The sequence below is a fragment of the Taudactylus pleione genome, unplaced genomic scaffold, assembly GCF_031769625.1.
Source record: "Taudactylus pleione unplaced genomic scaffold, aTauple2 ptg000021l, whole genome shotgun sequence".
Taxonomy (NCBI): Eukaryota; Metazoa; Chordata; class Amphibia; order Anura; family Myobatrachidae; genus Taudactylus; species Taudactylus pleione.
Window position 1 is genome coordinate 16443590 of NW_028284423.1, and position 26336 is coordinate 16469925.

Here is a 26336-nt window from a genome sequence, read left to right on the forward strand (position 1 = left end):
TTTCTCTTTGAGCATGCTCACAGCTTACACCTATGTGAACTCTGCAATCAAGCCAAGATTAATAACTTCAAAGCATCACCATAAGTATACATATTCATTTTTTATCCTATAAGAACACATATATAGTACAAACAACTTTACATTCTGACTGCAATGTGAATGTTTTTAAAACCTTGTATGCAATTGGGGGTATAGCTCAGTGGTAGAGCATTCGACTGCAGATTGAGAGGTCCCTGGTTCAAATCCCTCTTTACCTAACTTTTAATGTGTAAAGGTACTGAATCAATTTGCAGTTTATAGCTACTTTGAAACTCAAGCACAGGAAAAGCTAACACAAGTAAGAGCAAGAAAACAAAAAAAGTGAAACTTTAACATTATATACTTCCTGATAACACAGTTAGAGTGGTAAATTTCATTTTTTTTATAGAGATTTTTACAGAAATCTATAACTTAGAGAAGGCAAATATAAAGGACCTACCTAGTTTCTCTTATAAAAGTACTTTCTTTCAAAAAATTGTTAAAAATGAAGAAGTAGGAGAAGCCTTATTGCAATATCAGTCTGAGTTCAATCCCTAATCCCACCAACAGTTCCAGAATCTTGATTTAATTTCTTTCCTTTCTATAGTAATATATTTAGAATAGTATAATATAACTGAACATGAAACATGTGTACTTTAATACTCACCCTCATTGATAATTAAATAAGGAAAAGCATCACTTAAATAGTGATACTTTAACATTATAAACTTCCTGATAGCACAGTTAGAGTGGCAGATTTCATTTTTTTGATAGAGATTTTTACAGAAATCTATAATTTATAGAAGGCAAATATAAAGGACTACCTAGTTTCTCTTAAAAAAGTACTTTCTTTCCCAAATGGTTAAACTGAAGAAGTAGGAGAAGCCTTATTACAATAACAGTCTGAGTTCAATCCCTAATCCCACCAACAGTTCCAGAACCTCAATTTAATTTCTGTCCTTTCTATAGTAATATATTTAGAATAGTATAATATAACTGAACATGAAACATGTGTACTTTAATACTCACCCTCTTTGATAATTAAATAAGGAATTATTAAGCAATTACATTGCAGTATTCTGGAACTGTTGTTGTAATTGGGGGTTGATCTCAGACTGATTTTGCAACTAGGCCATTCGAGTTTATGCATCAAACATTAATTTTGAACATCTGAGCCCACAAGCCCAAAAATCAAAATGTCCTATTTTATTAGCAATAATATACTGTTGTCAGCTACTTTTTGAAATAATTTATATAGGGTTGATGCTAAGAATTTGTATTTTCTTAGTTCTGTTTGGCCTCCCAAAATATAAAGTTACAATATGTCATGATGTCACTATAACTGACCAAAGTGGAGCTTTAGATGATCAAAGTTTCTCTTTGAGCATGCTCACAGCTTACACCTATGTGAACTCTGCAATCAAGCCCAGATTAATAACTTCAAAGCATCACCATAAGTATACATATTCATTTTTTATCCTATAAGAACACATATATAGTACAAACAACTTTACATTCTGACTGCAATGTGAATGTTTTTAAAATCTTGTATGCAATTGGGGGTATAGCTCAGTGGTAGAGCATTCGACTGCAGATTGAGAGGTTCCTGGTTCAAATCCCTATTTACCTAACTTTTAATGTGTAAAGGTACTGATTCAATTTGCAGTTTATAGCTACCTTGAAACTCAAGCACAGGAAAAGCTAACACAAGTAAGAGCAAGAAAACAAAAAAAGTGAAACTTTAACATTATATATTTCCTGATAACACAGTTAGAGTGGTAAATTTCATTTTTTTATAGAGATTTTTACAGAAATCTATAACTTAGAGAAGGCAAATATAAAGGACCTACCTAGTTTCTCTTATAAAAGTACTTTCTTTCATAAAATGGTTAAAAATGAAGAAGTAGGAGAAGCCTTATTGCAATATCAGTCTGAGTTCAATCCCTAATCCCACCAACAGTTCCAGAATCTTGATTTAATTTCTTTCCTTTCTATAGTAATATATTTAGAATAGTATAATATAACTGAACATGAAACATGTGTACTTTAATACTCACCCTCATTGATAATTAAATAAGGAAACACATCACTTAAATAGTGCTACTTTAACATTATAAACTTCCTGATAGCACAGTTAGAGTGGCAGATTTCATTTTTTTGATAGAGATTTTTACAGAAATCTATAATTTATAGAAGGCAAATATAAAGGACCTACCTAGTTTCTCTTAAAAAAGTACTTTCTTTCCCAAATGGTTAAACTGAAGAAGTAGGAGAAGCCTTATTACAATAACAGTCTGAGTTCAATCCCTAATCCCACCAACAGTTCCAGAACCTCAATTTAATATCTGTCCTTTCTATAGTAATATATTTAGAATAGTATAATATAACTGAACATGAAACATGTGTACTTTAAAACTCACCCTCTTTGATAATTAAATAAGGAATTATTAAGCAATTACATTGCAGTATTCTGGAACTGTTGTTGTAATTGGGGGTTGATCTCAGACTGATTTTGCAACTAGGCCATTCGAGTTTATGCATCAAACATTAATTTTGAACATCTGAGCCCACAAGCCCAAAAATCAAAATGTCCTATTTTATTAGCAATAATATACTGTTGTCAGCTACTTTTTGAAATAATTTATATAGGGTTGATGCTAAGAATTTGTATTTTCTTAGTTCTGTTTGGCCTCCCAAAATATAAAGTTACAATATGTCAAGATGTCACTATAACTGACCAAAGTGGAGCTTTAGATTATCAAAGTTTCTCTTTGAGCATGCTCACAGCTTACACCTATGTGAACTCTGCAATCAAGCCAAGATTAATAACTTCAAAGCATCACCATAAGTATACATATTCATTTTTTATCCTATAAGAACACATATATAGTACAAACAACTTTACATTCTGACTGCAATGTGAATGTTTTTAAAACCTTGTATGCAATTGGGGGTATAGCTCAGTGGTAGAGCATTCGACTGCAGATTGAGAGGTCCCTGGTTCAAATCCCTCTTTACCTAACTTTTAATGTGTAAAGGTACTGAATCAATTTGCAGTTTATAGCTACTTTGAAACTCAAGCACAGGAAAAGCTAACACAAGTAAGAGCAAGAAAACAAAAAAAGTGAAACTTTAACATTATATACTTCCTGATAACACAGTTAGAGTGGTAAATTTCATTTTTTTTATAGAGATTTTTACAGAAATCTATAACTTAGAGAAGGCAAATATAAAGGACCTACCTAGTTTCTCTTATAAAAGTACTTTCTTTCAAAAAATTGTTAAAAATGAAGAAGTAGGAGAAGCCTTATTGCAATATCAGTCTGAGTTCAATCCCTAATCCCACCAACAGTTCCAGAATCTTGATTTAATTTCTTTCCTTTCTATAGTAATATATTTAGAATAGTATAATATAACTGAACATGAAACATGTGTACTTTAATACTCACCCTCATTGATAATTAAATAAGGAAAAGCATCACTTAAATAGTGATACTTTAACATTATAAACTTCCTGATAGCACAGTTAGAGTGGCAGATTTCATTTTTTTGATAGAGATTTTTACAGAAATCTATAATTTATAGAAGGCAAATATAAAGGACTACCTAGTTTCTCTTAAAAAGTACTTTCTTTCCCAAATGGTTAAACTGAAGAAGTAGGAGAAGCCTTATTACAATAACAGTCTGAGTTCAATCCCTAATCCCACCAACAGTTCCAGAACCTCAATTTAATTTCTGTCCTTTCTATAGTAATATATTTAGAATAGTATAATATAACTGAACATGAAACATGTGTACTTTAATACTCACCCTCTTTGATAATTAAATAAGGAATTATTAAGCAATTACATTGCAGTATTCTGGAACTGTTGTTGTAATTGGGGGTTGATCTCAGACTGATTTTGCAACTAGGCCATTCGAGTTTATGCATCAAACATTAATTTTGAACATCTGAGCCCACAAGCCCAAAAATCAAAATGTCCTATTTTATTAGCAATAATATACTGTTGTCAGCTACTTTTTGAAATAATTTATATAGGGTTGATGCTAAGAATTTGTATTTTCTTAGTTCTGTTTGGCCTCCCAAAATATAAAGTTACAATATGTCATGATGTCACTATAACTGACCAAAGTGGAGCTTTAGATGATCAAAGTTTCTCTTTGAGCATGCTCACAGCTTACACCTATGTGAACTCTGCAATCAAGCCCAGATTAATAACTTCAAAGCATCACCATAAGTATACATATTCATTTTTTATCCTATAAGAACACATATATAGTACAAACAACTTTACATTCTGACTGCAATGTGAATGTTTTTAAAATCTTGTATGCAATTGGGGGTATAGCTCAGTGGTAGAGCATTCGACTGCAGATTGAGAGGTTCCTGGTTCAAATCCCTATTTACCTAACTTTTAATGTGTAAAGGTACTGATTCAATTTGCAGTTTATAGCTACCTTGAAACTCAAGCACAGGAAAAGCTAACACAAGTAAGAGCAAGAAAACAAAAAAAGTGAAACTTTAACATTATATATTTCCTGATAACACAGTTAGAGTGGTAAATTTCATTTTTTTATAGAGATTTTTACAGAAATCTATAACTTAGAGAAGGCAAATATAAAGGACCTACCTAGTTTCTCTTATAAAAGTACTTTCTTTCATAAAATGGTTAAAAATGAAGAAGTAGGAGAAGCCTTATTGCAATATCAGTCTGAGTTCAATCCCTAATCCCACCAACAGTTCCAGAATCTTGATTTAATTTCTTTCCTTTCTATAGTAATATATTTAGAATAGTATAATATAACTGAACATGAAACATGTGTACTTTAATACTCACCCTCATTGATAATTAAATAAGGAAACACATCACTTAAATAGTGCTACTTTAACATTATAAACTTCCTGATAGCACAGTTAGAGTGGCAGATTTCATTTTTTTGATAGAGATTTTTACAGAAATCTATAATTTATAGAAGGCAAATATAAAGGACCTACCTAGTTTCTCTTAAAAAAGTACTTTCTTTCCCAAATGGTTAAACTGAAGAAGTAGGAGAAGCCTTATTACAATAACAGTCTGAGTTCAATCCCTAATCCCACCAACAGTTCCAGAACCTCAATTTAATATCTGTCCTTTCTATAGTAATATATTTAGAATAGTATAATATAACTGAACATGAAACATGTGTACTTTAAAACTCACCCTCTTTGATAATTAAATAAGGAATTATTAAGCAATTACATTGCAGTATTCTGGAACTGTTGTTGTAATTGGGGGTTGATCTCAGACTGATTTTGCAACTAGGCCATTCGAGTTTATGCATCAAACATTAATTTTGAACATCTGAGCCCACAAGCCCAAAAATCAAAATGTCCTATTTTATTAGCAATAATATACTGTTGTCAGCTACTTTTTGAAATAATTTATATAGGGTTGATGCTAAGAATTTGTATTTTCTTAGTTCTGTTTGGCCTCCCAAAATATAAAGTTACAATATGTCAAGATGTCACTATAACTGACCAAAGTGGAGCTTTAGATTATCAAAGTTTCTCTTTGAGCATGCTCACAGCTTACACCTATGTGAACTCTGCAATCAAGCCAAGATTAATAACTTCAAAGCATCACCATAAGTATACATATTCATTTTTTATCCTATAAGAACACATATATAGTACAAACAACTTTACATTCTGACTGCAATGTGAATGTTTTTAAAACCTTGTATGCAATTGGGGGTATAGCTCAGTGGTAGAGCATTCGACTGCAGATTGAGAGGTCCCTGGTTCAAATCCCTCTTTACCTAACTTTTAATGTGTAAAGGTACTGAATCAATTTGCAGTTTATAGCTACTTTGAAACTCAAGCACAGGAAAAGCTAACACAAGTAAGAGCAAGAAAACAAAAAAAGTGAAACTTTAACATTATATACTTCCTGATAACACAGTTAGAGTGGTAAATTTCATTTTTTTTATAGAGATTTTTACAGAAATCTATAACTTAGAGAAGGCAAATATAAAGGACCTACCTAGTTTCTCTTATAAAAGTACTTTCTTTCAAAAAATTGTTAAAAATGAAGAAGTAGGAGAAGCCTTATTGCAATATCAGTCTGAGTTCAATCCCTAATCCCACCAACAGTTCCAGAATCTTGATTTAATTTCTTTCCTTTCTATAGTAATATATTTAGAATAGTATAATATAACTGAACATGAAACATGTGTACTTTAATACTCACCCTCATTGATAATTAAATAAGGAAAAGCATCACTTAAATAGTGATACTTTAACATTATAAACTTCCTGATAGCACAGTTAGAGTGGCAGATTTCATTTTTTTGATAGAGATTTTTACAGAAATCTATAATTTATAGAAGGCAAATATAAAGGACTACCTAGTTTCTCTTAAAAAAGTACTTTCTTTCCCAAATGGTTAAACTGAAGAAGTAGGAGAAGCCTTATTACAATAACAGTCTGAGTTCAATCCCTAATCCCACCAACAGTTCCAGAACCTCAATTTAATTTCTGTCCTTTCTATAGTAATATATTTAGAATAGTATAATATAACTGAACATGAAACATGTGTACTTTAATACTCACCCTCTTTGATAATTAAATAAGGAATTATTAAGCAATTACATTGCAGTATTCTGGAACTGTTGTTGTAATTGGGGGTTGATCTCAGACTGATTTTGCAACTAGGCCATTCGAGTTTATGCATCAAACATTAATTTTGAACATCTGAGCCCACAAGCCCAAAAATCAAAATGTCCTATTTTATTAGCAATAATATACTGTTGTCAGCTACTTTTTGAAATAATTTATATAGGGTTGATGCTAAGAATTTGTATTTTCTTAGTTCTGTTTGGCCTCCCAAAATATAAAGTTACAATATGTCATGATGTCACTATAACTGACCAAAGTGGAGCTTTAGATGATCAAAGTTTCTTTTTGAGCATGCTCACAGCTTACACCTATGTGAACTCTGCAATCAAGCCCAGATTAATAACTTCAAAGCATCACCATAAGTATACATATTCATTTTTTATCCTATAAGAACACATATATAGTACAAACACCTTTACATTCTGACTGCAATGTGAATGTTTTTAAAATCTTGTATGCAATTGGGGGTATAGCTCAGTGGTAGAGCATTCGACTGCAGATCGAGAGGTCCCTGGTTCATATCCGGGTGCCCCCTTTACCTAACTTTTAATGTGTAAAGGTACTGATTCAATTTGCAATTTATAGCTACTTTGAAACTCAAGCACAGGAAAAGCTAACACAAGTAAGAGCAAGAAAACAAAAAAAGTGAAACTTTAACATTATATACTTCCTGATAACACAGTTAGAGTGGTAAATTTCATTTTTTTTATAGAGATTTTTACAGAAATCTATAACTTAGAGAAGGCAAATATAAAGGACCTACCTAGTTTCTCTTATAAAAGTACTTTCTTTCAAAAAATGGTTAAAAATGAAGAAGTAGGAGAAGCCTTATTGCAATATCAGTCTGAGTTCAATCCCTAATCCCACCAACAGTTCCAGAATCTTGATTTAATTTCTTTCCTTTCTATAGTAATATATTTAGAATAGTATAATATAACTGAACATGAAACATGTGTACTTTAATACTCACCCTCATTGATAATTAAATAAGGAAAAACATCACTTAAATAGTCATACTTTAACAATATAAACTTCCTGATAGCACAGTTAGAGTGGCAGATTTCATTTTTTTGATAGAGATTTTTACAGAAATCTATAATTTATAGAAGGCAAATATAAAGGACCTACCTAGTTTCTCTTAAAAAAGTACTTTCTTTCCCAAATGGTTAAACTGAAGAAGTAGGAGAAGCCTTATTACAATAACAGTCTGAGTTCAATCCCTAATCCCACCAACAGTTCCAGAACCTCAATTTATTTTCTGTCCTTTCTATAGTAATATATTTAGAATAGTATAATATAACTGAACATGAAACATGTGTACTTTAATACTCACCCTCTTTGATAATTAAATAAGGAATTATTAAGCAATTACATTGCAGTGTTCTGGAACTGTTGTTGTAATTGGGGGTTGATCTCAGACTGATTTTGCAACTAGGCCATTCGAGTTTATGCATCAAACATTAATTTTGAACATCTGAGCCCACAAGCCCAAAAATCAAAATGTCCTATTTTATTAGCAATAATATACTGTTGTCAGCTACTTTTTGAAACAATTTATATAGGGTTGATGCTAAGAATTTGTATTTTCTTAGTTCTGTTTGGCCTCCCAAAATATAAAGTTACAATATGTCATGATGTCACTATAACTGACCAAAGTGGAGCTTTAGATGATCAAAGTTTCTCTTTGAGCATGCTCACAGCTTACACCTATGTGAACTCTGCAATCAAGCCCAGATTAATAACTTCAAAGCATCACCATAAGTATACATATTCATTTTTTATCCTATAAGAACACATATATAGTACAAACAACTTTACATTCTGACTGCAATGTGAATGTTTTTAAAATCTTGTATGCAATTGGGGGTATAGCTCAGTGGTAGAGCATTCGACTGCAGATCGAGAGGTCCCTGGTTCATATCCGGGTGCCCCCTTTACCTAACTTTTAATGTGTAAAGGTACTGATTCAATTTGCAATTTATAGCTACTTTGAAACTCAAGCACAGGAAAAGCTAACACAAGTAAGAGCAAGAAAACAAAAAAAGTGAAACTTTAACATTATATACTTCCTGATAACACAGTTAGAGTGGTAAATTTCATTTTTTTTATAGAGATTTTTACAGAAATCTATAACTTAGAGAAGGCAAATATAAAGGACCTACCTAGTTTCTCTTATAAAAGTACTTTCTTTCAAAAAATGGTTAAAAATGAAGAAGTAGGAGAAGCCTTATTGCAATATCAGTCTGAGTTCAATCCCTAATCCCACCAACAGTTCCAGAATCTTGATTTAATTTCTTTCCTTTCTATAGTAATATATTTAGAATAGTATAATATAACTGAACATGAAACATGTGTACTTTAATACTCACCCTCATTGATAATTAAATAAGGAAAAACATCACTTAAATAGTCATACTTTAACAATATAAACTTCCTGATAGCACAGTTAGAGTGGCAGATTTCATTTTTTTGATAGAGATTTTTACAGAAATCTATAATATATAGAAGGCAAATATAAAGGACCTACCTAGTTTCTCTTAAAAAAGTACTTTCTTTCCCAAATGGTTAAACTGAAGAAGTAGGAGAAGCCTTATTACAATAACAGTCTGAGTTCAATCCCTAATCCCACCAACAGTTCCAGATCCTCAATTTAATTTCTGTCCTTTCTATAGTAATATATTTAGAATAGTATAATATAACTGAACATGAAACATGTGTACTTCAATACTCACCCTCTTTGATAATTAAATAAGGAATTATTAAGCAATTACATTGCAGTATTCTGGAACTGTTGTTGTAATTGGGGGTTGATCTCAGACTGATTTTGCAACTAGGCCATTCGAGTTTATGCATCAAACATTAATTTTGAACATCTGAGCCCACAAGCCCAAAAATCAAAATGTCCTATTTTATTAGCAATAATATACTGTTGTCAGCTACTTTTTGAAACAATTTATATAGGGTTGATGCTAAGAATTTGTATTTTCTTAGTTCTGTTTGGCCTCCCAAAATATAAAGTTACAATATGTCATGATGTCACTATAACTGACCAAAGTGGAGCTTTAGATGATCAAAGTTTCTCTTTGAGCATGCTCACAGCTTACACCTATGTGAACTCTGCAATCAAGCCCAGATTAATAACTTCAAAGCATCACCATAAGTATACATATTCATTTTTTATCCTATAAGAACACATATATAGTACAAACAACTTTACATTCTGACTGCAATGTGAATGTTTTTAAAATCTTGTATGCAATTGGGGGTATAGCTCAGTGGTAGAGCATTCAACTGCAGATTGAGAGGTCCCTGGTTCAAATCCCTATTTACCTAACTTTTAATGTGTAAAGGTACTGATTCAATTTGCAGTTTATAGCTACTTTGAAACTCAAGCACAGGAAAAGCTAACACAAGTAAGAGCAAGAAAACAAAAAAAGTGAAACTTTAACATTATATATTTCCTGATAACACAGTTAGAGTGGTAAATTTCATTTTTTTATAGAGATTTTTACAGAAATCTATAACTTAGAGAAGGCAAATATAAAGGACCTACCTAGTTTCTCTTATAAAAGTACTTTCTTTCAAAAAATGGAGAAGTAGGAGAAGCCTTATTGCAATATCAGTCTGAGTTCAATCCCTAATCCCACCAACAGTTCCAGAATCTTGATTTTAATTTCTTTCCTTTCTATAGTAATATATTTAGAATAGTATAATATAACTGAACATGAAACATGTGTACTTTAATACTCACCCTCATTGATAATTAAATAAGGAAAAACATCACTTAAATAGTGCTACTTTAAGCAGTTATAAACTTCCTGATAGCACAGTTAGAGTGGCAGATTTCATTTTTTTTGATAGAGATTTTTACAGAAATCTATAATTTTATAGAAGGCAAATATAAAGGACCTACCTAGTTTCTCTTAAAAAAGTACTTTCTTTCCCAAATGGTTAAACTGAAGAAGTAGGAGAAGCCTTATTACAATAACAGTCTGAGTTCAATCCCTAATCCCACCAACAGTTCCAGAACCTCAATTTAATATCTGTCCTTTCTATAGTAATATATTTAGAATAGTATAATATAACTGAACATGAAACATGTGTACTTTAAAACTCACCCTCTTTGATAATTAAATAAGGAATTATTAAGCAATTACATTGCAGTATTCTGGAACTGTTGTTGTAATTGGGGGTTGATCTCAGACTGAGTTTTCGAACTAGGGCCATTCGAGTTTATGCATCAAACATTAATTTTGAACATCTGAGCCCACAAGCCCAAAAATCAAAATGTCCTATTTTATTAGCAATAATATACTGTTGTCAGCTACTTTTTGAAATAATTATATAGGGTTGATGCTAAGAATTTGTATTTTCTTAGTTCTGTTTGGCCTCCCAAAATATAAAGTTACAATATGTCATGATGTCACTATAACTGACCAAAGTGGAGCTTTAGATGATCAAAGTTCTCTCTTTTGAGGCATGCTCACAGCTTACACCTATGTGAACTCTGCAATCAAGCCCAGATTAATAACTTCAAAGCATCACCATAAGTATACATATTCATTTTTTATCCTACAAGAACACATATATAGTACAAACACCTTTACATTCTGACTGCAATGTGAATGTTTTTAAAATCTTGTATGCAATTGGGGGTATAGCTCAGTGGTAGAGCATTTGACTGCAGATCGAGAGGTCCCTTGTTCATATCCAGGTGCCCCCCTGTTACCAAAATTTTAAAGTGTAAAGGTACTGATTCAATTTGCAGTTTATAGCTTGTTTGAAAGTCAAGCACAGGAAAAGCTAACACAAGTAAGAGCAAGAAAACAAAATAAGTGAAACTTTAACATTATATACTTCCTGATAACACAGTTAGAGTGGTAAATTTCATTTTTTTTATAGAGATTTTTACAGAAATCTATAATTTAGAGAAGGCAAATATAAAGGACCTACCTAGTTTCTCTTATAAAAGTGCTTTCTTTCAAAAAATGGTTAAAAATGAAGAAGTAGGAGAAGCCTTATTGCAATATCAGTCTGAGTTCAATCCCTAATCCCACCAACAGTTCCAGAACCTTGATTTAATTTCTGTCCTTTCTATAGTAATATATTTAGAATAGTATAATATAACTGAACATGAAACATTTGTACTTTAATACTCACCCTCATTGATAATTAAATAAGGAAAAACATCACTTAAATAGTGATACTTTAACATTATAAACTTCCTGATAGCACAGTTAGAGTGGCAGATTTCATTTTTTTGATAGAGATTTTTACAGAAATCTATAATTTATAGAAGGCAAATATAAAGGACCTACCTAGTTTCTCTTAAAAAAGTACTTTCTTTCCCAAATGGTTAAACTGAAGAAGTAGGAGAAGCCTTATTACAATAACAGTCTGAGTTCAATCCCTAATCCCACCAACAGTTCCAGAACCTCAATTTAATTTCTGTCCTTTCTATAGTAATATATTTAGAATAGTATAATATAACTGAACATGAAACATGTGTACTTTAATACTCACCCTCTTTGATAATTAAATAAGGAATTATTAAGCAATTACATTGCAGTATTCTGGAACTGTTGTTGTAGATGGGGGTTGATCTCAGACTGATTTTGCAACTAGGCCATTCGAGTTTATGCATCAAACATTAATTTTCTACATCTGAGCCCACAAGCCCAAAAATCAAAATGTCCTATTTTATTAGCAATAATATACTGTTGTCAGCTACTTTTTGAAATAATTTATATAGGGTTCATGCTAAGAATTTGTATTTTCTTAGTTCTGTTTGGCCTCCCAAAATATAAAGTTACAATATGTCATGATGTCACTATAACTGAGCAAAGTGGAGCTTTAGATGATCAAAGTTTCTCTTTGAGCATGCTCACAGCTTACACCTATGTGAACTCTGCAATCAAGCCCAGATTAATAACTTCAAAGCATCACCATAAGTATACATATTCATTTTTTATCCTATAAGAACACATATATAGTACAAACACCTTTACATTCTGACTGCAATGTGAATGTTTTTAAAATCTTATATGCAATTGGGGGTATAGCTCAGTGGTAGAGCATTCGACTGCAGATCGAGAGGTCCCTGGTTCAAATCCCCCTTTACCTAACTTTTAATGTGTAAAGGTACTGATTCAATTTGCAGTTTATAGCTACTTTGAAACTCAAGCACAGGAAAAGCTAACACAAGTAAGAGTAAGAAAACAAAAAAAGTGAAACTTTAACATTATATACTTCCTGATAACACAGTTAGAGTGGTAAATTTCATTTTTTTATAGAGATTTTTACAGAAATCTATAACTTAGAGAAGGCAAATATAAAGGACCTACCTAGTTTCTCTTATAAAAGTACTTTCTTTCAAAAAATGGTTAAAAATGAAGAAGTAGGAGAAGCCTTATTGCAATATCAGTCTGAGTTCAATCCCTAATCCCACCAACAGTTCCAGAATCTTGATTTAATTTCTTCCTTTCTATAGTAATATATTTAGAATAGTATAATATAACTGAACATGAAACATGTATACTTTAATACTCACCCTCATTGATAATTAAATAAGGAAAAACATCACTTAAATAGTGATACTTTAACATTATAAACTTCCTGATAGCACAGTTAGAGTGGCAGATTTCATTTTTTTGATAGAGATTTTTACAGAAATCTATAATTTATAGAAGGCAAATATAAAGGACCTACCTAGTTTCTCTTAAAAAAGTACTTTCTTTCCCAAATGGTTAAACTGAAGAAGTAGGAGAAGCCTTATTACAATAACAGTCTGAGTTCAATCCCTAATCCCACCAACAGTTCCAGAACCTCAATTTAATTTCTGTCCTTTCTATAGTAATATATTTAGAATAGTATAATATAACTGAACATGAAACATGTGTACTTTAATACTCACCCTCTTTGATAATTAAATAAGGAATTATTAAGCAATTACATTGCAGTATTCTGGAACTGTTGTTGTAATTGGGGGTTGATCTCAGACTGATTTTGCAACTAGGCCATTCGAGTTTATGCATCAAACATTAATTTTGAACATCTGAGCCCACAAGCCCAAAAATCAAAATGTCCTATTTTATTTGCAAAAATATACTGTTGTCAGCTACTTTTTGAAACAATTTATATAGGGTTGATGCTAAGAATTTGTATTTTCTTAGTTCTGTTTGGCCTCCCAAAATATAAAGTTACAATATGTCATGATGTCACTATAACTGACCAAAGTGGAGCTTTAGATGATCAAAGTTTCTCTTTGAGCATGCTCACAGCTTACACCTATGTGAATTCTGCAATCAAGCCCAGATTAATAACTTCAAAGCATCACCATAAGTATACATATTCATTTTTTATCCTATAAGAACACATATATAGTACAAACAACTTTACATTCTGACTGCAATGTGAATGTTTTTAAAATCTTGTATGCAATTGGGGGTATAGCTCAGTGGTAGAGCATTCAACTGCAGATTGAGAGGTCCCTGGTTCAAATCCCTATTTACCTAACTTTTAATGTGTAAAGGTACTGATTCAATTTGCAGTTTATAGCTACTTTGAAACTCAAGCACAGGAAAAGCTAACACAAGTAAGAGCAAGAAAACAAAAAAAGTGAAACTTTAACATTATATATTTCCTGATAACACAGTTAGAGTGGTAAATTTCATTTTTTTATAGAGATTTTTACAGAAATCTATAACTTAGAGAAGGCAAATATAAAGGACCTACCTAGTTTCTCTTATAAAAGTACTTTCTTTCAAAAAATGGTTAAAAATGAAGAAGTAGGAGAAGCCTTATTGCAATATCAGTCTGAGTTCAATCCCTAATCCCACCAACAGTTCCAGAATCTTGATTTAATTTCTTTCCTTTCTATAGTAATATATTTAGAATAGTATAATATAACTGAACATGAAACATGTGTACTTTAATACTCACCCTCATTGATAATTAAATAAGGAAAAACATCACTTAAATAGTGCTACTTTAACATTATAAACTTCCTGATAGCACAGTTAGAGTGGCAGATTTCATTTTTTTGATAGAGATTTTTACAGAAATCTATAATTTATAGAAGGCAAATATAAAGGACCTACCTAGTTTCTCTTAAAAAAGTACTTTCTTTCCCAAATGGTTAAACTGAAGAAGTAGGAGAAGCCTTATTACAATAACAGTCTGAGTTCAATCCCTAATCCCACCAACAGTTCCAGAACCTCAATTTAATATCTGTCCTTTCTATAGTAATATATTTAGAATAGTATAATATAACTGAACATGAAACATGTGTACTTTAAAACTCACCCTCTTTGATAATTAAATAAGGAATTATTAAGCAATTACATTGCAGTATTCTGGAACTGTTGTTGTAATTGGGGGTTGATCTCAGACTGATTTTTCAACTAGGCCATTCGAGTTTATGCATCAAACATTAATTTTGAACATCTGAGCCCACAAGCCCAAAAATCAAAATGTCCTATTTTATTAGCAATAATATACTGTTGTCAGCTACTTTTTGAAATAATTTATATAGGGTTGATGCTAAGAATTTGTATTTTCTTAGTTCTGTTTGGCCTCCCAAAATATAAAGTTACAATATGTCATGATGTCACTATAACTGACCAAAGTGGAGCTTTAGATGATCAAAGTTTCTTTTTGAGCATGCTCACAGCTTACACCTATGTGAACTCTGCAATGAAGCCCAGATTAATAACTTCAAAGCATCACCATAAGTATACATATTCATTTTTTATCCTACAAGAACACATATATAGTACAAACACCTTTACATTCTGACTGCAATGTGAATGTTTTTAAAATCTTGTATGCAATTGGGGGTATAGCTCAGTGGTAGAGCATTTGACTGCAGATCGAGAGGTCCCTGGTTCATATCCAGGTGCCCCCTTTACCAAAATTTTAAAGTGTAAAGGTACTGATTCAATTTGCAGTTTATAGCTTGTTTGAAAGTCAAGCACAGGAAAAGCTAACACAAGTAAGAGCAAGAAAACAAAATAAGTGAAACTTTAACATTATATACTTCCTGATAACACAGTTAGAGTGGTAAATTTCATTTTTTTTATAGAGATTTTTACAGAAATCTATAATTTAGAGAAGGCAAATATAAAGGACCTACCTAGTTTCTCTTATAAAAGTGCTTTCTTTCAAAAAATGGTTAAAAATGAAGAAGTAGGAGAAGCCTTATTGCAATATCAGTCTGAGTTCAATCCCTAATCCCACCAACAGTTCCAGAACCTTGATTTAATTTCTGTCCTTTCTATAGTAATATATTTAGAATAGTATAATATAACTGAACATGAAACATTTGTACTTTAATACTCACCCTCATTGATAATTAAATAAGGAAAAACATCACTTAAATAGTGATACTTTAACATTATAAACTTCCTGATAGCACAGTTAGAGTGGCAGATTTCATTTTTTTGATAGAGATTTTTACAGAAATCTATAATTTATAGAAGGCAAATATAAAGGACCTACCTAGTTTCTCTTAAAAAAGTACTTTCTTTCCCAAATGGTTAAACTGAAGAAGTAGGAGAAGCCTTATTACAATAACAGTCTGAGTTCAATCCCTAATCCCACCAACAGTTCCAGAACCTCAATTTAATTTCTGTCCTTTCTATAGTAATATATTTAGAATAGTATAATATAACTGAACATGAAACATGTGTACTATAATACTCACCCTCTTTGATAATTAAATAAGGAATTATTAAGCAATTACATTGCAGTATTCTGGAACTGTTGTTGTAATTGGGGGTTGATCTCAGACTGATTTTGCAACTAGGCCATTCGAGTTTATGCATCAAACATTAATTTTCTACATCTGAGCCCACAAGCCCAAAAATCAAAATGTCCTATTTTATTAGCAATAATATACTGTTGTCAGCTACTTTTTGAAATAATTTATATAGGGTTGATGCTAAGAATTTGTATTTTCTTAGTTCTGTTTGGCCTCCCAAAATATAAAGTTACAATATGTCATGATGTCACTATAACTGACCAAAGTGGAGCTTTAGATGATCAAAGTTTCTCTTTGAGCATGCTCACAGCTTACACCTATGTGAACTCTGCAATCAAGCCCAGATTAATAACTTCAAAGCATCACCATAAGTATACATATTCATTTTTTATCCTATAAGAACACATATATAGTACAAACAATTTACATTCTGACTGCAATGTGAATGTTTTTAAAATCTTGTATGCAATTGGGGGTATAGCTCAGTGGTAGAGCATTCGACTGCAGATCGAGAGGTCCCTGGTTCAAACCCCCTTTACCTAACTTTTAATGTGTACTGATTCAATTTGCAGTTTATAGCTACTTTGAAACTCAAGCACAGGAAAAGCTAACACAAGTAAGAGCAAGAAAACAAAAAAAGTGAAACTTTAACATTATATACTTCCTGATAACACAGTTAGAGTGGTAAATTTAATTTTTTTTATAGAGATTTTTACAGAAATCTATAACTTAGAGAAGGCAAATATAAAGGACCTACCTAATTTCTCTTATAAAAGCACTTTCTTTCAAAAAATGGTTAAAAATGAAGAAGTAGGAGAAGCCTTATTGCAGTATCAGTCTGAGTTCAATCCCTAATCCCACCAACAGTTCCAGAATCTTGATTTAATTTCTTTCCTTTCTATAGTAATATATTTAGAATAGTATAATATAACTGAACATGAAACATGTGTACTTTAATACTCAACCTCATTGATAATTAAATAAGGAAAAACATCACTTAAATAGTGATACTTTAACATTATAAACTTCCTGATAGCACAATTAGAGTGGCAGATTTCATTTTTTTGACTGAACATGAAACATGTGTACTTTAATACTCAACCTCATTGATAATTAAATAAGGAAAAACATCACTTAAATAGTGATACTTTAACATTATAAACTTCCTGATAGCACAGTTAGAGTGGCAGATTTCATTTTTTTGATAGAGATTTTTACAGAAATCTATAATTTAGAGAATGCAAATATAAAGGACCTACCTAGTTTCTCTTAAAAAAGTACTTTCTTTCCCAAATGGTTAAACTGAAGAAGTAGGAGAAGCCTTATTACAATAACAGTCTGAGTTCAATCCCTAATCCCACCAACAGTTCCAGAACCTCAATTTAATTTCTGTCCTTTCTATAGTAATATATTTAGAATAGTATAATATAACTGAACATGAAACATGTGTACTTTAATACTCACCCTCTTTGATAATTAAATAAGGAATTATTAAGCAATTACATTGCAGTATTCTGGAACTGTTGTTGTAATTGGGGGTTGATCTCAGACTGATTTTGCAACTAGGCCATTCGAGTTTATGCATCAAACATTAATTTTCTACATCTGAGCCCACAAGCCCAAAAATCAAAATGTCCTATTTTATTTGCAATAATATACTGTTGTCAGCTACTTTTTGAAATAATTTATATAGGGTTGATGCTAAGAATTTGTATTTTCTTAGTTCTGTTTGGCCTCCCAAAATATAAAGTTACAATATGTCATGATGTCACTATAACTGACCAAAGTGGAGCTTTAGATGATCAAAGTTTCTCTTTGAGCATGCTCACAGCTTACACCTATGTGAACTCTGCAATCAAGCCCAGATTAATAACTTCAAAGCATCACCATAAGTATACATATTCATTTTTTATCCTATAAGAACACATATATAGTACAAACACCTTTACATTCTGACTGCAATATGAATGTTTTTAAAATCTTGTATGCAATTGGGGGTATAGCTCAGTGGTAGAGCATTCGACTGCAGATCGAGAGGTCCCTGGTTCAAATCCCCCTTTACCTAACTTTTAATGTGTAAAGGTACTGATTCAATTTGCAGTTTATAGCTACTTTGAAACTCAAGCACAGGAAAAGCTAACACAAGTAAGAGCAAGAAAACAAAAAAAGTGAAACTTTAACATTATATACTTCCTGATAACACAGTTAGAGTGGTAAATTTCATTTTTTTTATAGAGATTTTTACAGAAATCTATAACTTAGAGAAGGCAAATATAAAGGACCTACCTAGTTTCTCTTATAAAAGTACTTTCTTTCAAAAAATGGTTAAAAATGAAGAAGTAGGAGAAGCCTTATTGCAATATCAGTCTGAGTTCAATCCCTAATCCCACCAACAGTTCCAGAATCTTGATTTAATTTCTTTCCTTTCTATAGTAATATATTTAGAATAGTATAATATAACTGAACATGAAACATGTGTACTTTAATACTCAACCTCATTGATAATTAAATAAGGAAAAACATCACTTAAATAGTGATACTTTAACATTATAAACTTCCTGATAGCACAGTTAGAGTGGCAGATTTCATTTTTTTGATAGAGATTTTTACAGAAATCTATAATTTAGAGAAGGCAAATATAAAGGACCTACCTAGTTTCTCTTAAAAAAGTACTTTCTTTCCCAAATGGTTAAACTGAAGAAGTAGGAGAAGCCTTATTACAATAACAGTCTGAGTTCAATCCCTAATCCCACCAACAGTTCCAGAACCTCAATTTAATTTCTGTCCTTTCTATAGTAATATATTTAGAATAGTATAATATAACTGAACATGAAACATGTGTACTTTAAAACTCACCCTCTTTGATAATTAAATAAGGAATTATTAAGCAATTACATTGCAGTATTCTGGAACTGTTGTTGTAATTGGGGGTTGATCTCAGACTGATTTTTCAACTAGGCCATTCGAGTTTATGCATCAAACATTAATTTTGAACATCTGAGCCCACAAGCCCAAAAATCAAAATGTCCTATTTTATTAGCAATAATATACTGTTGTCAGCTACTTTTTGAAATAATTTATATAGGGTTGATGCTAAGAATTTGTATTTTCTTAGTTCTGTTTGGCCTCCCAAAATATAAAGTTACAATATGTCATGATGTCACTATAACTGACCAAAGTGGAGCTTTAGATGATCAAAGTTTCTTTTTGAGCATGCTCACAGCTTACACCTATGTGAACTCTGCAATCAAGCCCAGATTAATAACTTCAAAGCATCACCATAAGTATACATATTCATTTTTTATCCTACAAGAACACATATATAGTACAAACACCTTTACATTCTGACTGCAATGTGAATGTTTTTAAAATCTTGTATGCAATTGGGGGTATAGCTCAGTGGTAGAGCATTTGACTGCAGATCGAGAGGTCCCTGGTTCATATCCAGGTGCCCCCTTTACCAAAATTTTAAAGTGTAAAGGTACTGATTCAATTTGCAGTTTATAGCTTGTTTGAAAGTCAAGCACAGGAAAAGCTAACACAAGTAAGAGCAAGAAAACAAAATAAGTGAAACTTTAACATTATATACTTCCTGATAACACAGTTAGAGTGGTAAATTTCATTTTTTTTATAGAGATTTTTACAGAAATCTATAATTTAGAGAAGGCAAATATAAAGGACCTACCTAGTTTCTCTTATAAAAGTGCTTTCTTTCAAAAAATGGTTAAAAATGAAGAAGTAGGAGAAGCCTTATTGCAATATCAGTCTGAGTTCAATCCCTAATTCCACCAACAGTTCCAGAACCTTGATTTAATTTCTGTCCTTTCTATAGTAATATATTTAGAATAGTATAATATAACTGAACATGAAACATTTGTACTTTAATACTCACCCTCATTGATAATTAAATAAGGAAAAACATCACTTAAATAGTGATACTTTAACATTATAAACTTCCTGGTAGCACAGTTAGAGTGGCAGATTTCATTTTTTTTATAGAGATTTTTACAGAAATCTATAATTTATAGAAGGCAAATATAAAGGACCTACCTAGTTTCTCTTAAAAAAGTACTTTCTTTCCCAAATGGTTAAACTGAAGAAGTAGGAGAAGCCTTATTACAATAACAGTCTGAGTTCAATCCCTAATCCCACCAACAGTTCCAGAACCTCAATTTAATTTCTGTCCTTTCTATAGTAATATATTTAGAATAGTATAATATAACTGAACATGAAACATGTGTACTTTAATACTCACCCTCTTTGATAATTAAATAAGGAATTATTAAGCAATTACATTGCAGTATTCTGGAACTGTTGTTGTAATTGGGGGTTGATCTCAGACTGATTTTGCAACTAGGCCATTCGAGTTTATGCATCAAACATTAATTTTCTACATCTGAGCCCACAAGCCCAAAAATCAAAATGTCCTATTTTATTAGCAATAATATACTGTTGTCAGCTACTTTTTGAAATAATTTATATAGGGTTGATGCTAAGAATTTGTATTTTCTTAGTTCTGTTTGGCCTCCCAAAATATAAAGTTACAATATGTCATGATGTCACTATAACTGACCAAAGTGGAGCTTTAGATGATCAAAGTTTCTCTTTGAGCATGCTCACAGCTTACACCTATGTGAACTCTGCAATCAAGCCCAGATTAATAACTTCAAAGCATCACCATAAGTATACATATTCATTTTTTATCCTATAAGAACACATATATAGTACAAACAATTTACATTCTGACTGCAATGTGAATGTTTTTAAAATCTTGTATGCAATTGGGGGTATAGCTCAGTGGTAGAGCATTCGACTGCAGATCGAGAGGTCCCTGGTTCAAACCCCCTTTACCTAACTTTTAATGTGTACTGATTCAATTTGCAGTTTATAGCTACTTTGAAACTCAAGCACAGGAAAAGCTAACACAAGTAAGAGCAAGAAAACAAAAAAAGTGAAACTTTAACATTATATACTTCCTGATAACACAGTTAGAGTGGTAAATTTAATTTTTTTTAAAGAGATTTTTACAGAAATCTATAACTTAGAGAAGGCAAATATAAAGGACCTACCTAATTTCTCTTATAAAAGCACTTTCTTTCAAAAAATGGTTAAAAATGAAGAAGTAGGAGAAGCCTTATTGCAGTATCAGTCTGAGTTCAATCCCTAATCCCACCAACAGTTCCAGAATCTTGATTTAATTTCTTTCCTTTCTATAGTAATATATTTAGAATAGTATAATATAACTGAACATGAAACATGTGTACTTTAATACTCAACCTCATTGATAATTAAATAAGGAAAAATATCACTTAAATAGTGATACTTTAACATTATAAACTTCCTGATAGCACAATTAGAGTGGCAGATTTCATTTTTTTGACTGAACATGAAACATGTGTACTTTAATACTCAACCTCATTGATAATTAAATAAGGAAAAACATCACTTAAATAGTGATACTTTAACATTATAAACTTCCTGATAGCACAGTTAGAGTGGCAGATTTCATTTTTTTGATAGAGATTTTTACAGAAATCTATAATTTAGAGAATGCAAATATAAAGGACCTACCTAGTTTCTCTTAAAAAAGTACTTTCTTTCCCAAATGGTTAAACTGAAGAAGTAGGAGAAGCCTTATTACAATAACAGTCTGAGTTCAATCCCTAATCCCACCAACAGTTCCAGAACCTCAATTTAATTTCTGTCCTTTCTATAGTAATATATTTAGAATAGTATAATATAACTGAACATGAAACATGTGTACTTTAATACTCACCCTCTTTGATAATTAAATAAGGAATTATTAAGCAATTACATTGCAGTATTCTGGAACTGTTGTTGTAATTGGGGGTTGATCTCAGACTGATTTTGCAACTAGGCCATTCGAGTTTATGCATCAAACATTAATTTTCTACATCTGAGCCCACAAGCCCAAAAATCAAAATGTCCTATTTTATTTGCAATAATATACTGTTGTCAGCTACTTTTTGAAATAATTTATATAGGGTTGATGCTAAGAATTTGTATTTTCTTAGTTCTGTTTGGCCTCCCAAAATATAAAGTTACAATATGTCATGATGTCACTATAACTGACCAAAGTGGAGCTTTAGATGATCAAAGTTTCTCTTTGAGCATGCTCACAGCTTACACCTATGTGAACTCTGCAATCAAGCCCAGATTAATAACTTCAAAGCATCACCATAAGTATACATATTCATTTTTTATCCTATAAGAACACATATATAGTACAAACACCTTTACATTCTGACTGCAATATGAATGTTTTTAAAATCTTGTATGCAATTGGGGGTATAGCTCAGTGGTAGAGCATTCGACTGCAGATCGAGAGGTCCCTGGTTCAAATCCCCCTTTACCTAACTTTTAATGTGTAAAGGTACTGATTCAATTTGCAGTTTATAGCTACTTTGAAACTCAAGCACAGGAAAAGCTAACACAAGTAAGAGCAAGAAAACAAAAAAAGTGAAACTTTAACATTATATACTTCCTGATAACACAGTTAGAGTGGTAAATTTCATTTTTTTTATAGAGATTTTTACAGAAATCTATAACTTAGAGAAGGCAAATATAAAGGACCTACCTAGTTTCTCTTATAAAAGTACTTTCTTTCAAAAAATGGTTAAAAATGAAGAAGTAGGAGAAGCCTTATTGCAATATCAGTCTGAGTTCAATCCCTAATCCCACCAACAGTTCCAGAATCTTGATTTAATTTCTTTCCTTTCTATAGTAATATATTTAGAATAGTATAATATAACTGAACATGAAACATGTGTACTTTAATACTCAACCTCATTGATAATTAAATAAGGAAAAACATCACTTAAATAGTGATACTTTAACATTATAAACTTCCTGATAGCACAGTTAGAGTGGCAGATTTCATTTTTTTGATAGAGATTTTTACAGAAATCTATAATTTAGAGAAGGCAAATATAAAGGACCTACCTAGTTTCTCTTAAAAAAGTACTTTCTTTCCCAAATGGTTAAACTGAAGAAGTAGGAGAAGCCTTATTACAATAACAGTCTGAGTTCAATCCCTAATCCCACCAACAGTTCCAGAACCTCAATTTAATTTCTGTCCTTTCTATAGTAATATATTTAGAATAGTATAATATAACTGAACATGAAACATGTGTACTTTAATACTCACCCTCTTTGATAATTAAATAAGGAATTATTAAGCAATTACATTGCAGTATTCTGGAACTGTTGTTGTAATTGGGGGTTGATCTCAGACTGATTTTGCAACTAGGCCATTCAAGTTTATGCATCAAACATTAATTTTGAACATCTGAGCCCACAAGCCCAAAAATCAAAATGTCCTATTTTATTAGCAATAATATACTGTTGTCAGCTACTTTTTGAAATAATTTATATAGGGTTGATGCTAAGAATTTGTATTTTCTTAGTTCTGTTTGGCCTCCCAAAAAATAAAGTTACAATATGTCAAGATGTCACTATAACTGACCAAAGTGGAGCTTTAGATTATCAAAGTTTCTCTTTGAGCATGCTCACAGCTTGCACCTATGTGAACTCTGCAATCAAGCCAAGATTAATAACTTCAAATCATCACCATAAGTATACATATTCATTTTTTATCCTATAAGAACACATATATAGTACAGACAACTTTACATTCTGACTGCAATATGAATGTTTTTAAAATCTTGTATGCAATTGGGGGTATAGCTCAGTGGTAGAGCATTCGACTGCAGATCGAGAGGTCCCTGGTTCAAATCCCCCTTTACCTAACTTTTAATGTGTAAAGGTACTGATTCAATTTGCAGTTTATAGCTACTTTGAAACTCAAGCACAGGAAAAGCTAACACAAGTAAGAGCAAGAAAACAAAATAAGTGAAACTTTAACATTATATACTTCCTGATAACACAGTTAGAGTGGTAAATTTCATTTTTTTTATAGAGATTTTTACAGAATCTATAACTTAGAGAAGGCAAATATAAAGGACCTACCTAGTTTCTCTTATAAAAGTACTTTCTTTCAAAAAATGGTTAAAAATGAAGAAGTAGGAGAAGCCTTATTGCAATATCAGTCTGAGTTCAATCCCTAATCCCACCAACAGTTCCAGAATCTTGATTTAATTTCTTTCCTTTCTATAGTAATATATTTAGAATAGTATAATATAACTGAACATGAAACATGTGTACTTTAATACTCACCCTCATTGATAATTAAATAAGGAAAAACATCACTTAAATAGTGCTACTTTAACATTATAAACTTCCTGATAGCACAGTTAGAGTGGCAGATTTCATTTTTTTGATAGAGATTTTTACAGAAATCTATAATTTATAGAAGGCAAATATAAAGGACCTACCTAGTTTCTCTTAAAAAAGTACTTTCTTTCCCAAATGGTTAAACTGAAGAAGTAGGAGAAGCCTTATTACAATAACAGTCTGAGTTCAATCCCTAATCCCACCAACAGTTCCAGAACCTCAATTTAATTTCTGTCCTTTCTATAGTAATATATTTAGAATAGTATAATATAACTGAACATGAAACATGTGTACTTTAATACTCACCCTCTTTGATAATTAAATAAGGAATTATTAAGCAATTACATTGCAGTATTCTGGAACTGTTGTTGTAATTGGGGGTTGATCTCAGACTGATTTTGCAACTAGGCCATTCGAGTTTATGCATCAAACATTAATTTTGAACATCTGAGCCCACAAGCCCAAAAATCAAAATGTCCTATTTTATTAGCAATAATATACTGTTGTCAGCTACTTTTTGAAATAATTTATATAGGGTTGATGCTAAGAATTTGTATTTTCTTAGTTCTGTTTGGCCTCCCAAAAAATAAAGTTACAATATGTCAAGATGTCACTATAACTGACCAAAGTGGAGCTTTAGATTATCAAAGTTTCTCTTTGAGCATGCTCACAGCTTGCACCTATGTGAACTCTGCAATCAAGCCAAGATTAATAACTTCAAAGCATCACCATAAGTATACATATTCATTTTTTATCCTATAAGAACACATATATAGTACAGACAACTTTACATTCTGAGTACATTTTGTTAAACTGAAGAAGTAGGAGAAGCCTTATTACAATAACAGTCTGAGTTCAATCCCTAATCCCACCAACAGTTCCAGAACCTCAATTTAATTTCTGTCCTTTCTATAGTAATATATTTAGAATAGTATAATATAACTGAACATGAAACATGTGTACTTTAATACTCACCCTCTTTGATAATTAAATAAGACATTATTAAGCAATTACATTGCAGTATTCTGGAACTGTTGTTGTAATTGGGGGTTGATCTCAGACTGATTTTGCAACTAGGCCATTCGAGTTTATGCATCAAACATTAATTTTCTACATCTGAGCCCACAAGCCCAAAAATCAAAATGTCCTATTTTATTTGCAATAATATACTGTTGTCAGCTACTTTTTGAAATAATTTATATAGGGTTGATGCTAAGAATTTGTATTTTCTTAGTTCTGTTTGGCCTCCGAAAATATAAAGTTACAATATGTAATTTTGAACATCTGAGCCCACAAGCCCAAAAATCAAAATGTCCTATTTTATTTGCAATAATATACTGTTGTCAGCTACTTTTTGAAATAATTTATATAGGGTTGATGCTAAGAATTTGTATTTTCTTAGTTCTGTTTGGCCTCCGAAAATATAAAGTTACAATATGTCATGATGTCACTATAACTGACCAAAGTGGAGCTTTAGATGATCAAAGTTTCTCTTTGAGCATGCTCACAGCTTACACCTATGTGAACTCTGCAATCAAGCCCAGATTAATAACTTCAAAGCATCACCATAAGTATACATATTCATTTTTTATCCTATAAGAACACATATATAGTACAAACACCTTTACATTCTGACTGCAATGTGAA

The 26336-nt window shown here is 31.4% G+C and overlaps 5 non-coding genes across 5 annotated transcripts; all 5 read left to right on the forward strand.

Moving 5' to 3' along the window:
* The first annotated feature begins 7139 nt into the window (after positions 1-7139).
* On the forward strand, positions 7140-7211 carry TRNAC-GCA (transfer RNA cysteine (anticodon GCA)). The gene has a single exon. It is a non-coding gene; the product is annotated as a tRNA-Cys (tRNA).
* Positions 7212-8538: 1327 nt separating this feature from the next.
* TRNAC-GCA (transfer RNA cysteine (anticodon GCA)) lies at positions 8539-8610 on the forward strand. Its single transcript has one exon. It is a non-coding gene; the product is annotated as a tRNA-Cys (tRNA).
* A 2717-nt stretch (positions 8611-11327) lies between these two features.
* On the forward strand, positions 11328-11399 carry TRNAC-GCA (transfer RNA cysteine (anticodon GCA)). Its single transcript has one exon. It is a non-coding gene; the product is annotated as a tRNA-Cys (tRNA).
* Positions 11400-15509: 4110 nt separating this feature from the next.
* On the forward strand, positions 15510-15581 carry TRNAC-GCA (transfer RNA cysteine (anticodon GCA)). Its single transcript has one exon. It is a non-coding gene; the product is annotated as a tRNA-Cys (tRNA).
* Positions 15582-19821: 4240 nt separating this feature from the next.
* On the forward strand, positions 19822-19893 carry TRNAC-GCA (transfer RNA cysteine (anticodon GCA)). The gene has a single exon. It is a non-coding gene; the product is annotated as a tRNA-Cys (tRNA).
* Positions 19894-26336: the final 6443 nt, after the last annotated feature.